The sequence below is a fragment of the Canis aureus genome, chromosome 15 (assembly GCF_053574225.1).
Source record: "Canis aureus isolate CA01 chromosome 15, VMU_Caureus_v.1.0, whole genome shotgun sequence".
In the NCBI taxonomy this organism is placed as follows: Eukaryota; Metazoa; Chordata; class Mammalia; order Carnivora; family Canidae; genus Canis; species Canis aureus.
The window spans coordinates 60,608,198-60,622,732 of record NC_135625.1 but is presented as its reverse complement, the minus strand read 5'-3'; the positions used below and the strand labels follow the sequence as shown (position 1 = coordinate 60,622,732).

The following is a 14,535-nucleotide window of genomic DNA, read 5'->3' as shown; positions in this document are numbered from 1 at the left end:
GCTCGGAAGATTTCAGCATGAATCAATGAAAATGACGGAAATATTTTCCACCTAGAGAAAAAGATGAGCTCACTCATCTTTAGTGAGTTCAGTTATACTCCCAGCAAACCTGGTGGTCATCATTTAGAAAGATGACACCCTTTCTAAAGCAGAAAAGCATGCTTATCATTTATGGCAGACACACATCTCCAGTTGAAGCCTGACTGGGAGACCTGGAGGCAATTCAAGGGGAGTTCTGAGTACCTACTATGAGCCTGGAGTTGTACCAGTTCTGGAGGAACCAAAGACACACCTGAGGGTACCTGGGTGGCTAAGTGGTTGAGCATCTGCCTTTGGCTAAGGGCATGATCCCGGGATCCAACCAGACTCAGCTGGGATCAAGTCCCGCATTGGGCTCCCCGCATGGAGCCTGCTTCCCCTCTGCCTGTGTCTCTGCCTCTGTGTGTCTCTTGTGAATAAATAAATAAAATCTTAAAAAAAAAAAAAAAAAAAGGACACACCTGAGCTGCTTTCTGCTGCTCTAGGGTAACTCTTATGTCACCTGACAGACACGCAAGCTGAAATAATAATATCCCAGTAAAGAAAGCTGTCCCGCTGGCAGAGAGATCTTACATAAGTCATCGAGATGTACTCAAATGCCAAAATGGACACCTGACAACCATAAAAGCGCACACCCTGAAGAGTCAGCTGCTGGAAAGCTACAAGGGTGTATGGCTTGGCAACGTCAGCAACTACGTACAGGTGAGTGGAAGGGGTGTTTAATAGCAGGTGGGCAGAGGGTGAAGGAGTGGCCAGCAGGATGACCATGGGGGAGGGGAGAGGCCTGCGTGAGTTTCAGGTTGGGTGATAGAAGAACAGAGCAAGAGTGGGTGGATGTGAGGCCCAGAAATGGAACAGTTGTGGGTGAGCCATGTGGTGATAGGAGACAAGTGTCAGGCCACAGGGAGCTGCGGCAGGAGGTGGTGGGCGGGCAGAGGGAGTCCACGCCACAGGGTGGCAGAACTGGGTAAATGCATGAAGGCTCCACGCTTTCCCTTTATTCAAAGGGTCTGCTCAAAGGAGCTTCTCCTCCTGAAAACGTCTCCAAGGTCCTGGTCAACGACGGAATGAGAAAAGATGGCCAGGAGGAGAAATACATCTGTCCCCAGAGCCATTTTATTTTATTTTTTTAAGATTTTATTTATTTATTAATGAGAGACACAGAGAGAGGCAGAGACACAGGCAGAGGGAGAAGCAGGCTCCATGCAGGAAGCCCGACGTGGGACTCGATCCCAGGTCTCCAGGATCACGCTCTGGGCTGAAGGCAGGCGCCAAACCACTGAGCCACCCAGACTGCCCCTCCAAAGCCATTTTAGGTTCAGACAAATGTCATCCTGTAATTTACCTCTGACCTATTTAGATGAGCTAGAAAGAAAATCTGCAGCCCTAGGAACTCAGAAGCAGGAGGAGATTTTCTTCCCCTGACTGATAAGTTATGAGGACCTGTTAGAAGGAGCTGGGGGGATTCCACACCGTCTTCTTCGGGGTATTCCTCATTTGTAGAAGGTGTACTAGGTACTTGGAATGGAATATGGAGTTATTGTAAAAATAAAAGATGCTACATGTAAGATGTTTAGCCTAATGCTCAATGAAACAAAATAAATATTATCTAGGGTTCTGTGCAATCTAATATTCTGAGGTTCTATGAAATTCTGTCGAAACTAGTTTTATCTTCCTCCAAAATAGGAGGACTGTGAATGCCCTGAAATTACATGCAAAGTAGAGATTGTAGGAGACTCGTCTGCCTAGCTCACGATGTTCTCCCTATTTCTGGGAATGGCCTCATGCTACATAAAATGGATCTTAATGAGCATGCCACCCTTCTGGTATAGCTGACTGGACCGACTCAAGCTAGGACAATTCACTTCCTCCTCTTTTAGATTTTTGAAGTTTGGGGCAGATGTGAACATTGGGGCTTATTGGAGCTGAGTCAGAAAGATGACCCCACTGAACTCCAGCTGCTGAACCCCTGGGACTGCCCTGGTTCCTGTCCCACTCTCACCTACCTTGCTTACCTCTTACTCTATTCTGTGAGCTTACCCCAGCATCCTTCTTTTTTAGTTTACATTGGCTGGAGTTGTTTCCCGTTGCTTACAAACCAATGATGCACACGTGTACATTCATGATCACATTATTTAGAAAGAAGATCCATAGTTTTCATAACAGTACATAGTATCCTTGACTTCACCCCAGCATGACTAAAACCCAAGAAATAAGACTTTCATGTAATAAGGTAACAGATTGTTCAACGGAGGGCAAAAGTAGCATGTTATTTGATTCACCGGAGAGCAAAGTTCCTGAGAGTGGATTCTAATGTTTTTGACTTCTCCCACATGTCAGCGTCCAGGGAACAGTGCTGATGTGTCTACCAAGTACTCAACCCTCTGTACTAGAATGCCACCAATAAGTAGATACAATTTTTAAGTCACAAGTCTTCCCAGAAGAAAGAGCTGAAGGAAGAAACAGAAAAGACTAATTATTTTCATAACAACTTCAAAGCCTGAAGCAACATTTCAAAACCCCTAAGTCTTTTAGAGGCCACCTGCCCGTGAGACCCAGGGTTTCCAGGTTCTGTGACTGTGACAAATGCATGGTGAAAAGTAGAGGACTGTTGTGGAAAGTCCACGAGACCCAAGGAAATCTTGTCATTATGTAATGAGTTTAAAAAGAAGCCCTAGAAGATGAAGAGTCTGATATTTCTTTGTAGTACAACAAAGTCTAGGTGAAGCCTAATTATGTATATAGAACTCAAGGGATCTGGTTCAACTTTAAGGGCTGGTCTTGCAACATGTTATTCTATTTCAGTAATGGGCACATTGCATGAGCTCAAGATGTAGCATAATTAAAGACCCCAAAACATCAGATACAGAGGCATGAGAATTGTTTGGAAAATATGAAAAGCAGGCATATTCTCTTCAAGATGGGAAGCAAGGATTCTCTTTGTGATAGGAAAAAAATCAAGGGATCTTTTTTGAAAATCCATATAAATTTAAGTTAGGATTGTCACCTGCAGGCAAGAATGCTTTAGGTTTAATCTTGAATTCAGACACTCATAACAGACTTAGAAAGGTTTATCTGGGAACAAAGGAATTTGGAAAGGGCTGTGTAAGAGCACTAGTGTGCTCTATAAGGGTAAGTAGCCTAATTACGTACAATGGCTTTCCACACTAGAGAGACTATCAAAATATTAGATGATCAGTGAGATCTTGAGTACAACTTGACCTACAGAAAGTGGTGAGAACACATGTCAAAACATAGAAATATACAACTCAAGAGTAAAAAACTATACAACCCTATTTTTTTACAACCCTATTAAACATGGGTAAAGGACCTAAAGAGACATATTTCCAAAGAAGATAAACGGCCCACAGATACAGGAAAAGGTACTCAACGTCACTCATCATCAGGGAAATGCAAATCAAAACCACAAGGAGGTATCACCTCATATATGTTAGGATGGCTATTACAGAAAGACAGGAGAGAAATGCTGGCAAGGATATGGAGAAAAGAGGACACTTGTGTGCTGTTGGTCGGAATACAAACTGGTATGGCTGTTATGGAAGACAGTATGGCAGTTCCTCAAGAAATTAAAAATAGAACTATCACATGATGCATCACTTCCACTTCTGGGTATATATGCAAAAGAAATGAAATCATTATCTCAAAGAGATACCTGTATTTCCAAGTTCACTGCAACATTATTCACAACAGCCAAGACATGGAAACAACCTAAGTGTCCACCAATGGATAAAAATGGATAAAGAAAATGTGGTGCATATATACAATGGAACAAAACTCAGCTTTAAAGAAGGAAATCCTGTCATGTCTGATGACATGGATGAAATTAGAGGAGGTCATACTAAGTGAAATAAGCCAAACAAAGGAAGACAAATACTGCATGGTATTACTTATATGTGGAATCTGAATAAATAAAGTTGAATTGATAGAAACAAGGAGTAGAAAACTGGTTTGCCAGGGGCTGGGAGTGGGGAAATAGGGAGAGGTTGGTAAAAGGGTGCAAACTTTCAGTTATAAGAAGAATAAAGAAAAATAAAAAAATAAAATAAAAATAAAAAATAAAAGAAGAATAAAGTATGAGGATCTAACAGGACACGGTGACTATAGTTGATAATACTTTATTGTACAACTGAAATCTGCTAAGCAACTAGAACTTAGATGTTCTCTCTCTCTCTCTCTCTCTCTCTCACACACACACACACACACACACAAATGTAAGTATGTGAGATGATGCATATGTTGATTAATTCAGTGTTGGCAATCCCTTCACAATGTATATGAAAGCATCAGGTTGGGGAATCCCTGGTGGTTTAGCGCCTGCCTTCAGCCCAGGGCATGATTCTGGAGTCCCGGGATCGGGTCCCACATCAGGCTCCCTGCATGGAGCCTGCTTCTCCCTCTGCCTGTGTCTCTGCCTCTCTCTCTCTCTGTGTCTCTCATGAATAAATAAATAAAATCTTAAAAAAAAAAAAAAGAAAGCATCAGATTGTATACTTGAAATGTCTTACAATTTTATTAGTCAATTATATCTCAATAAGTTTGGGGGGGGGATTACAAAAAAATATATAGGAAGATGAGTGACTCCGCCAGGGAACAGTCTCCTCCACACATTAAAAATAAAAGCAATTCTAAGAGCACTGGTTCAATGCCAGTGTGACCTCAAACCAAACGAAGACATCACTGGTAGCCAAGAGGTCAAGGTTGGAATGCAGCCTCCCATTGTGGCCCCACATGGGCACTGCCTCCGGTAGAAAGATGGATTTGTTCTTCAAGTTCCGGAGGGGAATAGGGTGGGAGGACATGACAGGGAAAGGTACCAGGAAGGAGGTAAGGGAGCTTCTATGCATTCACATTGGCAGGTGTTACTATGACTTTTGCATGTTCTCAAGAAACTCTAGAGACACAGAACTCACTACTTCGCTGAGGCACAACTTTGTTTTTTTTTTTTTTTTTTTTTTTTTGAGGCACAACTTTGAATTGGGGGTGTCACAGGGCTTCTTTGTGGGACTGAATCACTGAGCTAGTGAGAAAAGTGAATCTACTACCTGGCCTACCCAGCTCAATGCATTAGTGCTGTTTTCTCTGTTGTTACACATGCATTAACACTCATAAAGTGATTATTCTTTTAAATTGCCTTTCTTGCAAAAAAAAAAAAAAAAATAGTCCATTAAAGGAAGCCAACTGCTAATGCTGATAATAGGTGAGAAGAGGTCCCAAAAAGCAGTATTTTGTGTATAATAAAAAGCAGAATGCTGAATTTGGCAAATCAGACATGTGAAATAAACAAGTTTGCTTACTGGGATGAAGGAAATTAGAAAATATAATTTGAATGTTGCAGCCAGGGCAAAGGCTGTAATTTATGGGGGAATTTTTAATCATGTGCTGCTATTCACAAACTGGTAGATTCTCAAACATCTTGGGACCTATCCCTTCAGAATCTCACTAGATTATCAGCTCTAGGAGACAAACTTTGGGACTTCATAGAATCCTGATTCCTGAAGCAGTGCCTGGCACACGGGACATTGAGAGAGAGGCAGCAGCCAAAAATGTAGTGCCTAGTGGTAATTTGTAATGAGGAATCTGGTTATTGATCTAAGTGCAATAGGAAGACTTTGGACATTTTTACACAGGCAAATGATACAGTATGATTTGTTTTAAACAGTCACTCTGGCTGCTACATGGAGAAGACAGGATAGGATGGGAAGAGCATTGGTAGAAGAAGGTAGACCAGGTATCCCTATGGAGAAGGTTACTGGAATAAACCAAGCAAGGGACCACTGTGGCCTAGATTCTGGGGGCTGTCAATTGGTTCAAGATAAACTGGAGACCAGAGCCAATAGGTATCCTGCTGGACTGGGTGTGGGACTGAGGAAAGAGAAACCAAGCATAATTTGAGATAGGCAAGACTGATGAAGGATCTGGTTTGAGGGGGAGGGGGAGGGGCATGCAAAGTTTGAGATACATATTAGACATTGTGTGGAGATGTCAATTAGACATCTCAATTGGAGAGCAAAAGGTGTCTGATCCTGGAACTCTGCGAGGTAAACAGGATTGGAGATTTAAATTTAAGATGAATAAATCAGTGCCTGAGGCCTACTCTCTGAATTAAAAATGGAAAGTGCTCGAGCTGCAAGACTGTAAACATATTTAATTCTCCTCAGCTACAAAAATCACCCCTTACTATCCTTGTGAGCAAAAAGGAAGAATCTGAATTGTCATTGTCCTGAGACGGAAAAGTCCCTCCTATACTTGTCAAACTATTCTAATAATCCAAAACCCCAAAGAAGTGGTTAGAGTTTGTTTTTGTTTTTTTTTGTTTATTTTAAGGATTTTATTTATTTGAGGGAGAGAGGGCACAAGTGGAGGGAGGGGCAGAGGCAGAGGGAGAAGCAGACTCCCCACTGAGGGGAGAGCCCAATGTGGGACTCGATTCCAGTACCCTGGGATCATGACCTGAGCCAAAGGCAGACACTCAACCAATGAGCCACCCAGGTTCCCTGTTTTGCTTTTTTTTTAATGTTAGCTACTGAGTGTCCTGTTTTTGATTAATTTAAATATATTTAAGACTCATTATATCTTTAATAAGACAAGGTTGGGATTATCTGGAAAGAGGGGAAATAGAAGCCAACTTTTAAAATAATAACTCATAGAAGTATTTGATGCTCAGGCAACGAAAAGAAGAAATATGAAAAATGAATGTTGTTTTAACAAAGGAAAAATTCCTACACAACACTTAGCTCTCTGACAAATGAAGTGTGGCACAAGAAAATCAAACGGAAATTATTTCTTCTACTTCTAGTACTACTACTACTACTACTACTACTACTACTACTGCTACTACTACCACCACCACTACTGAGAATGTGTTCACATATTTACTCAAATGGGAGGCTGACATTGTCGAGTATTGGTTTAAGGATACAGAAGAATTTAAGAAATTTCAGAAATCTGAGTAGGGCCATGAGAGAAAGCTCAAGAGAAGCCATTGCTACATTAACTACAAGACTCAGAATGGGTGGGTGAGGGGAAGTCGCTGAATTACATATAACAATCACCATCACGTTGACGCTAGCTACACTTGCCCCCAATTCTGGGATCTGGAACACTTCCATTCACCTCACCTCACTCACTGTAACATCACCGGATAGTAAAGTAAATGTATAAAAGAAATACGCTGTGTATGCAGATCAGATGTGGATTGTGCAAGACACAGGTGGGGAGACAATGACAGTCTGTCGCTCAGGGCACTGTAGATATATATTAGCCTCCATAATACCCAGTTACAGGTCTGTTTACTTCGAGATACAGATTGAAGTTCCAAATTTCCTGATAGAGAAGTAGTTTTTTTCTCTGAGATGATACCCTGCCTCTAAAATGTATTGCTGTTAATATGCTAAGACTATTTCATCTACAATGTAATGATCAGCTGAAAAGATCTAACACAGCTGAGGAAGATTACAATTTATGGGAATAATTACCTTAAAGATCAAGCTGATAGGTTTTCAATCAATACTTGTTTATAGGAAGGCACAGGATCCTTCTCCAAACAAACACAAACACAACAACAAAAACAACAGTCAGATTTTTACTGTTAGCAGGGAGGGGAACATGTAATTCTTTTTTTTTTTTTTAAGCTTAATCAAAACACTGGAACTGAACATATCCCCAAATTAGCTTAGTAATACATAACATTCTATACTAGGGAGATACTTGGTAAAATGTATATTCTGGTCAGAAAGGCAAAAATACTAGTAACCTAAAAAAAATTTTATACAAAGCCCACGAGTTCAGATATTACAAAGAAGAAAGTGTGGGATATCATTTTCTAAAGGTGCAGGAAGGTTCCTACATTTGAGTATCAGTACGATGGTGTCTCCTTTTCAATTGTCTCAGGAAGGTCTACACACACACACACACACACACACAGAATATGATTGAAAGAATCAATTATTCCAAGGGTTTTGCTATCAATTTAAAACATTCAGATATTTCCTATGTTCAGATTTTTGTGAATAGCCAACAAATAGCAAAAAAATTGACTTTTTTGCTGCCTCCTCATTAAACATTGCAGAACTATAATCTGTTCTATGTTATTGAGGTGATTAGCACAAATGCATGGAGACTTTAATCAAGTAGCCCCCCAAACATACATCTAGGCCTGAAAATTTTGTCACCAAAATATGCACTTTTAATATTCAATAAGATTTGTTTTCAAATTTACATATATGGGTAGGGGTAGAATGCTCAGTAACTTCTTAGTCTATATCTGGAGTAGTAAGAATAGATGGGTAAGAAAAGATGTAACATGAAGTTCTATAAATTTATGTCCACTTTCAAATTCTCCTAACATAAAAGAATTTTCCAGTAGAATCATAACACATCTCAACACTCTCCCAATTTGACAAAAAATCTCCTGAGAATTTTTTGTTAGCCTGAACCAGGAACTTTTCTTTCTCATGTAATGACATCTGTGATTGGGAACCTGTGAGTACCATTTTGAAAGTGGAAGTTACACAAGTGGGAGAAGTTCTTGCACTGGATGCTGGGGTCGGTCCCACTCTGCACACACAAAGGAAGGCATGTCCACCAGGAAAGACAGCTCAGCTGGCAGTTTTCCTCTGCTCTTGGCACCATCCCTTCCATTCTTCTGCCACCCATTGTCCAGTAGCCATGAGATCCATGGAAATTAAAAGTACCTCCTGTAAGGGAAGACCACTTCTCTAATGAAATGAAACCCAGAATTTTTGCAAGTTAAGCTCAGGAAGGAGGAGGTCCAGGTTCGTAAGAGCACAATATAGAGGAGCAGTGGCTAACCAAGGGCTCCAGGCTCAGAGACCCTCTGTGTCTCACTTTGTTACCAGCTCCACCAAAGCCACGGCCCTATCATGTGTTATCTGATGATGCTCTTTCAAAAGTGGAAAAAATAAGGTTCCCTCAGCTCAGCTAAAATTAACTAGTGCTCTGGGTATTTTGGGGTGGGGGGCAGTACAGAGCTGCATTTTGTAAAAATTAAAAACCATATGGGCTGGACTCAGTGACTCACTCCAGAGAATATAGTATAGAAAGGGAAAAATAGTAACCTTCAAAAACAGTAACTAGAAAAATAGTAGAGACTTTTCAGATCCTACCTTACAACCAAGTGACCAAGGTTAACTTAACCAGTGATAAGCCATGTGGCCATCACACACCCTGTCATATGATATAGTAAGAAGCGCACCTCACCTCTGTGGGAGTCTTCCATCAAGCCCACAACCCTTTTCTAACTATGAGAAACACAGCAGACAAATCCAAAATGAGGGATAGCCTGCAAAATACCTGAGCAATATTCTTCAGAACTGTCAAGGTCATGAAGATAAGGGAAGACAGAGAATCCGGCTCAGCCTCAAGAGACCAAACAGACCCGATGATGAAACACAATGTGGCATCCTGGAGCACGAAAGGGACATTAGTAGAAGAAATGGTAAAAATCTGAATGAAGTCTGGAGCTTCATTAATAGTAATGCATCAATGTTAATATCTTAGTTTTGACAAATGAATTAGGGTAATGTAAGGAGTTCATGTTAGGGGAAACGAGTGTAGGTTATACAAGAATGCTCTATATTATCTTTGCAGCTTTTCTCTAGATCTAAAACTCCTCGAAAACAAAATAAGGCTATTTAGAAAAATATCTAAACTCCAAAAGGCTCAACTGATCTTAATACAAAATAAAATCTTAATTCCTATCTGATGTTTTCTTAATGATTTCCTAAAATAACAGATAGCCTCTGCACATTATAGAAAATTATAAAATATACACAAGTGAGCACTAAAACCCAAAATGTAGTATTTCTACCAGCTAGAAATCAACTGCTTACTACCTTAGCACAGTCTCTTTCTGGCTCTTCCTAGCACACGTGTGTGTGTGTGTGTGTGTGTGTGTGTGTGTGTATACGTATATATGTATATGTTTACAATATGAGATCTTATGGTGCATACCATCCAATAGCTTTTTTAGTCAATGATTTGCCTCTATTTCAATAAACTTCATATCATTTAATACATTTACCATATTCAGCTTCCCCCCCCACCCAAATGTCATTACAGCTTCTTTGTTTAAATACTATCCAGTCCAAGACGATGGTATCTGATTATTACGTCGTTTAAATACTTTTAAATCTAGCAATTTTCTCTTTCGACCCTGATTTGCGGAAATCCCAGGCCAGTGGTCCTGCAGAATGTCTCACTTATGTAATTACTTCCTTCTGGTGGTGCTTAACTTGTTCTTCTATCCTTCATAATTCCTAGAAACTGAAAGAGCTGTCTAAAGTTGCAATGGATTAATGTTAACCTTTTTTTTTTTTTTTCTAGAAAACATGTAAGTGATGTTGTGGAGTTGTGCTCAATGACATCCAAGACATATAACATCAAGTTGTTACCATTAGTGATGTTAAGATGGTGTGCTGGATTAGACGAGGATAACCTTTTTCCTATATTGTACAATTATGCCCTCCTCTCAAGACCAGAAAGTAATGTGGTAGTCAGTGTGACTCTGGCAGTATAGCAAATATCCATTTCCCTAATAGCTACATATCAAGTGATTTTCATTCCAATTAGTGATACTCGCCTGAATCAATACATTCGTTGCAATTCATGAAATGATTTTAAAAATTATTTCTATAATTATTAGTTGGCTTTCTTCTGTAAAGTAGAACATTTCCTAATCATGTGGGTCTATATAGTTACCCTTAAATACAGTTCCTACAGAAAAGACTGCAGGAATACTGGCTGAAGCTTCTAAAAGATTTTACTAAGCACTAAAGAAGAATGAAAGGAAGATAAATGCTGAAAGTATTACAAATATGACACAGAAACTTGCTTTGGTTTACAAAGACTAAAATACGTGCCCACAGGACGGGCACAACTTTAGGGACCCCTACAGGGCTGGTCCCATCTGAATACCTCCAGGCTGATGGCCTACAGGGATGTCCCCCTTCTGTTGCTCACCAATGCTTACTCTATTTCTATTTGATGTCTAAGAGTCTGGCCTCTTTCCCAAGAATGATTTCTGCCTTTAAGTGAGACACACACCCACACACACCTCCTAATTAATATGGTGCCATGTTCAATTCTTACAGTCCCATCAATATGGCCATTTCTAAACATGCTGCCGTTACCCTGGCCTCCTAAATACACTGCAAGAACCACAACGTCCAATAAACCAAGAATTATACAGGGGAACAGGGGGTTCATTTCTTTGTGGCTTCCTTAACAGAAAATGGTGGAAGAACTGGAGTCAAATTACTTCTCCTGGAACACACAACTATTACCTGCCGTAATAAGAAATAGGAGGTAATACTGTTTGCTTCTAACACAGACATTAGTCCTGTCTGCTAAAATCAGCATCATAAAAGGTTCCTACTATATTTTTTAACTCCCGTGTCTTTTCTATTTAAAAATAAGGATCTAACTTTGACAACCTCGATGCAGGTGCAATCACGATGGATGTCATGGAAGGGTTTACTTTTTGCAATGCACACAGCACATCACAATGACCCTGAAATGATGGGGCCACTGTTTTCAGGCTGCAAGCAGTTTCAAATGTGGGCCACATCAAAACCTTTCCATTGTGTCAAAGTCTATCAAGGTTATATAATCATAGGCATAATTTACTCATGTTAATTATTCAAGTCACAAGGAGATGGACCAACACTCACTTGGTACAAAAGGAGCAAATGAAAGCAAACAGTAATACTCATCATCCGGTACAGAGAATGAGGTGGTGATCTGTCCATCAAGTATGCAAAATCTGGAAGGGAAAGCATCTGCCAGTATCCAAGGATACGTTAAATTATGAAAAAGAAGCATATGAAAATAGGAAGACAAATTCAAATCCCAGACATGGGATGTGGGGACATAGATCTTGAGACAAGGACAAAGTGAATACTGAATAGAAAGTACAGGTGCTATGGACACTGGGATTTTATAAATGCAATTGGGATGCTGCCTCATTACATTCAGCATACAGACTCCTAGGGATGCAAGGTCCCTGGTAATGATCTGGTCTATCAGATTACATTTTCACAAATTTTGTTTAAATGCCAGAGATGAATAATATACAGCCACACGGAGAAAATGGCCTGCAAAAGTAACCACCAGAGTAAAATCAAGTGACAAATTGCCCGTGTGGGAAAGAAGCCCCATGAAAGAGGCTATTACACAAGTGGGAGAGACTCTCCCACCAGGGCCCAGTGAGGGGTTCCGAGCTGCTCCAGTGAGGCCGTGATCACCCTGTGCCCCCTCAGCCCTCTCCCCCTCCCTGGAATGATCACGTTTCCTCACCTACCTCCATACTCCAATGCAGACAAGCAAAGAATCTGTGCAAAAAGATTCTGTGTAGTAGAGGGTTTGGGAGTGCTGTCTATACTGCATACCTGTGTCTGTAAGCTTGTAAGAGATGATAATGTTAAAGAGTGGTTAGCCAAACTGGGAGTCTGGCGTGCCGGAGCACCAGGGGAGACCCTAGGAGATGCCACAGGCTCCCCCTTTACGGTCCTAGAGGCAAGCTGGTGGAGTCCTGTTTAAATACTAACTTCTGGGCAGCCCGGGTGGCCCAGTGGTTTAGTGTCGCCTTTGGCCCAGGGCCTGATCCTGGAGATCCGGGATCGAGTCCCACATTGGGGTCTTGGGGTCCCTGCATGGAGCCTGCCTCTCCCTCTGCCTGTGTCTCTGCCTCTCTTTCTCTTTCTGTGTCTCTTATGAGTGAATAAATAAAATCTTAAAAAAAAAAAAAAAAAAACTAACTTCCACTCAAGAAGTATGGCCCAGGCACCATGAAGCGGTGAACATGGGACTGCCCCTGGGTGTTTACAGTCCTGGGCTACCCACCGCAAACACTTAGAAACAGATGAAGCGCACTCTGGTGACCTGCTCAGGGCTTCCCTTCTCTTCAGCTGCAAGGTGGGCCCTGGCATTCTCCTCATGGCCTCTCCATAAGGAATAAAACAGGAGGAGGGGAGGGTCCTCTAACCATCATGGCCATGTTCTTTCCTGTCTGCAAGTCCATCCCACAGAGATGGGTTTGATGCATAACTGCACATTCACCCATGTGAGGAACACAGGGTCCCAGCTGGAAACCCCTTCTCACAAATTCCAGGTTCACGTTCTGGCCTCTGAGCCGAGGTTTCAATACTTTCAATCCTCGACCTCTGGACTCAGGTGAAGAGCCAGCAAGCAGCCCTGCAGTGGATTCTCTGGTACGCTGCCCAGCCCTCAAGACCAAGCCCTTACCTCCCACAGCTGTCAGGAGTGGTGGCTGCTGACGGCTCACAGCTGAGCCCTCTCCTGGAGCTGCCCTCATCCCAGGTGACTCCCCTTCCCTGGGTGCAGCCTGCATCCAATGACCTTGGGTCAATGGGGGTGGGGGTGGGGGGAGTGTGGTCATCCCCTTGTCTCAAGAGAGACTTCTCTGAAGGGCCACCCAGGCTCTAGAGCACTTCAGGGGCCGTGGTAGCCAGACCCGTGTGCATTTGAGAGACAGGGAAGGAGAGGAATTGGACAACCCTTCCACAAAGCTTTGCTGCATAAAGGAGAAAAGATGTGGATGGCCAGCTGGCAGGGGAAAATGGGTTCAAGAGGAGGCTTTTTTAAGATGAAGAAAGTAGCAGACGTGTGTGCTCCTGAGGTCAATCCAACGGAAAGAAAGAAAGAGGGAATTACAGATTGGCGGAGAAGTGTCAGAGCAGTGTCCTGAGTCATGGGGGGAGGGGCTAGTGGGGCAGAAGGTCGGGCTTTCAGTGGGAGGAGAGGGAAGCAGGTTGTGGAGGTGGGAAGATGGACTGAGGTGGCCTTAGCCAGTGCACGGTAGTTATTCTAGCCCATTCGCATGTCTGCTTCTAATGCAGAAATTCATGCTGGGGGTCACAGCCTTTAGTATTCTGGTCTCGTGTATCTTGGTCTCATGGAATAGGGATGAAGATGCCCATTTGTTTGAGCCTGATGCCATTATACCCCATTCCATCTACCCCTACTTATTCTTATTCCATGATCATATCGTAACTTCTGTTGGTTTTGGTTCTGCCTTGGTGATGGATCTGCCTACGAATGGAAAAAAACAGGAGTTGGTCATAGGCTACTGGGTACTCCTCCCCATGTAACCATTCATCTGTCCACGTGAGTGCGCAGTCCAGCTTTCAGGTTACCTACATTAGTCCTCCAGGCTTGGTCATCGTGTATCCTCTCAAGGAAGATGGACCCATTCTCAAAATGCCAACACCACCATCACGCTTCTGAGCCATACGGCAGAGAGCAGCGTCTAGTGGCCAAGTAACAGATGCCCTAGGCTAACTTCAGACAGGTGTGCATGTCTTCTCCATATGCATGAACAGAGAGGAAGGCTCTTCTTTTCTAATACTTGGGAGCAATTAACCAACCTCTATGGGGCCGGCGTGGCAAAGACAACTCCTATTAAATATTAGCAAATCTCACAGAGTCAGAGTCTGA

At 42.1% G+C, this 14,535-nt stretch overlaps 1 protein-coding gene across 1 annotated transcript in view; it reads right to left on the bottom strand.

The window, feature by feature from the left end:
* Nucleotides 1-14,535, bottom strand: part of TMEM178B (transmembrane protein 178B) — a 343,102-nt gene that overhangs the window by 88,595 nt on the left and 239,972 nt on the right. The window lies entirely within an intron of this gene.